This window comes from Symsagittifera roscoffensis, chromosome 8 (genome assembly GCF_963678635.1).
Source record: "Symsagittifera roscoffensis chromosome 8, txSymRosc1.1, whole genome shotgun sequence".
Lineage (NCBI taxonomy): Eukaryota > Metazoa > Xenacoelomorpha > Acoela > Convolutidae > Symsagittifera > Symsagittifera roscoffensis.
This window is the reverse complement of record NC_087069.1, coordinates 29,585,432-29,588,352: the sequence shown is the minus strand read 5'-3', so window position 1 is coordinate 29,588,352 and position 2,921 is coordinate 29,585,432.

Below are 2,921 nucleotides of genomic sequence, written 5' to 3'. Positions count from 1 at the left end.
AGCCAGGTTCTTCCCCCTTACCGATGTGATACCTTTGTCAAAGACTTAAGCTCACAAAGTAGACCGGGAAAATTGCCGAAAATCAAGTAGTAGGAACTTTTATCGGCGGAGCAGCTTTTGTTAAACAAAAGAAAAAATTAGATTTACAAAAACTGAGTAATTGTGGAGAATTTCATTCAAACTTTAAATTATTCGTTTTTTTAATCGGTATCTATTCTGCTTGAAAAATACTTTGAGCATTTGAAAAGAGAATTGTTCCTTTAAAAGTCTTTGAAAATTCGTCCAGTCGTTCGCCAATTTTTCGACCATCTGCACTTTCGGGCAAGTCAGCTATCAATTGGTTTCGCAAAAATGCATTAGCAGATAACAATCTTGAATTAACATACCAAAAAAAATTACTGCCATAAGTTAAGCCGCAGATCTTATTTTTTTCACTTGAAAGAACCCAAAAGGTACTGCAGAAAGTGCACTGGACCTGAAATGAACTTCTGGCATTTTAGTAACATTGTTTGAGCCGTGAATTAACCTCATTTGAATATCCAAATTCCCCTGAGCAAATTTAGCTGGGGCAACTGCCCTAGGGTAAAATACACACAAAAATCAGATATCTTTATGATTAATTAAACAAGAAGGTAAACAAAAACATGGAACAAGATGTTACTTAACACATTATATTTACGATCGAGCGTTTGCTAAATCTAAAAAGTTTTCATCTCAAATTTCTACATTTAAAGATTCTTGGGTATTTGGTTCGACTACAGATTTTTTATGACCAGCATTTTGACTAGTTGCATCGTATCTGCAGTGGAAAAATTTTCAGCAGTTGGTAGTTATAGAGTTGTAGCTAAGTCCACATTTTTCAGGTAAAGTTATTCTACCCAATACTGGTTTTATTCTTTCAGGCTGCCATTAAAAGGGCTGAGATAAGATAAACTTGCTCGCAAAATTAAGAAACCAGAGCTTTTGATTTAAAATGGAAATCGCTTTCATTTATCCCGCAAAAATGTAATTTTATCTTCAATTGACCAGTTTATTCTTTGTAATCCTTCTTGATGTTTTCATGTTACAGAAGAATAAATCATTTCAAAAAAGGTCAATAATATCAACATGATCAAGGATTTCTTAAAAATGTCTTTAAACTTGGGTACCGCGACAACTCTCAAGAAAAGACAACCCGTAAAAAAGACCAATAGCAAAAATTAAGGAAACAAGCGACAACTCGGAAGCTTTCAAGTAAAAGCTGAATTTTGGTGTAAGGTCTCTGATAACTGGCTGTAAATTTAGCTTTAGGCCATACCCTTTTGCAACAGGTTTGCGCAACTGCGGTGCTGATAATTTGCGAGTTGTCTTTTATTGCGAGTTATATTCTATTGCAAGAGGTTTCAGTTAGGTAAGCTAATACAAAAAAGAGCATCACAGGCTGATCTACAACTTTCTCGAGCAGGTTTTTTTTTTTTAAATCATACCGATTTGATTTTCCCAGCTCTCATAATACCCGGGTTGACCAAAAAAGCTAATCATACAATTTCTATAAGGGAAATCATAAAAATGTGGAAAAATGCGAATCATGCACTTCTCATGCTTTTCATACACTTTTCATGCATAATTGTTACCCTGTATTATCTGACAACCAATTCTCACCATGTAAAAACCCTAATTGTCACCATGTATTCTTTTATAACTAATATTCCTCATGTAAAGTTTTGATATATTATTGAGTATTACCACTGAACGTTGTGTTTACATGTTTGGTGTTAGAAAGGATTTGGTTCTTCTTCTTCGACCGCTTCATAATCGAAAAACGAATCGTTGAAAAATGACGACTCGTTCTCATCGGAAGTATTGGCCTCCAGATCGGCGATATCCCTGCTATCTATATCACTGTCGTTAGTTTCTGCTGCCCGAATCAGACCGGGGTCTGGAGTTTGCCAACTGCTATTCACCTGCTCCATCAATTGTCGAAGCGAACGATGTGGTTGTGTAGTTTCATCAGCAAAGCTATCCTCAGAGTAGTCATCATCAATTTCCGGGTGGTACCAATAATGTTTCGAGTGTTAGCGAATTCTTCAGACACCCCATCTAGGAATCCTCGCAATCCCAAGACACTGGCTGTTGACCATCTTCAAAAATTGACTCCAATTTTCTAAATTGTCATCATCAGTTGGATCCGAATTTGCATTGGCGGCGTTGTCATTGCTATCATCAATGCCAATCGCAGTTTGACCCACGATGTTTTTGTGACATTAGGGAAGAGTCTGCTGGCCATCATCGATGATGTAACGTTTGTCATCAGAAGCTGATAACGATGTTCACGTCAAAGTCACAGTTTGCAGATTGTAAGACTCGGATGCGATTCAAATGTATTCAGTTTTGAATAACGAGCCAGAGGTCAAGGTGTCGCGATATCGCTGATGAGTCAGCGATTTCTGAGCAGCTTTTGATACACCCATAGTTTTCTGCAGTCGAAATCTATAAATAGATGATTACAAACCCATTTAACGACGATCACTAAAGTGTGGTGAAAAAATAATGGAATTATTTTTTGTGGCTACTACATCAACTTCAAGTCCAGGGGCACTAAGAAGTGACCTGATGGTCAAATGTGGCCTTAAAAATCAGTCATCACAAAAAAATTTCCAAAAACTCAAAAAAAATTCGCCGACAAAATAATTTTTTTTCACAAGAAAATCCCCGACCAAAAAAATTTTTTTTAAAACAAAATTAATTTTTTCACCGACCAAAAAAATTCACGCTGAAAAAAAATTTCAAAAAAAAAAACAATTTGTGCCAAAAAGTAAAATAAAAATTAAAGGCAGAATAAAATGATTATGATTACCTCTTGACAAAACGCAATAAAGCTTGGATTGGAGAGATATAAACTCGGTTATTATGTCCCCTGGAAACTCGTCCTTGAACTTAGA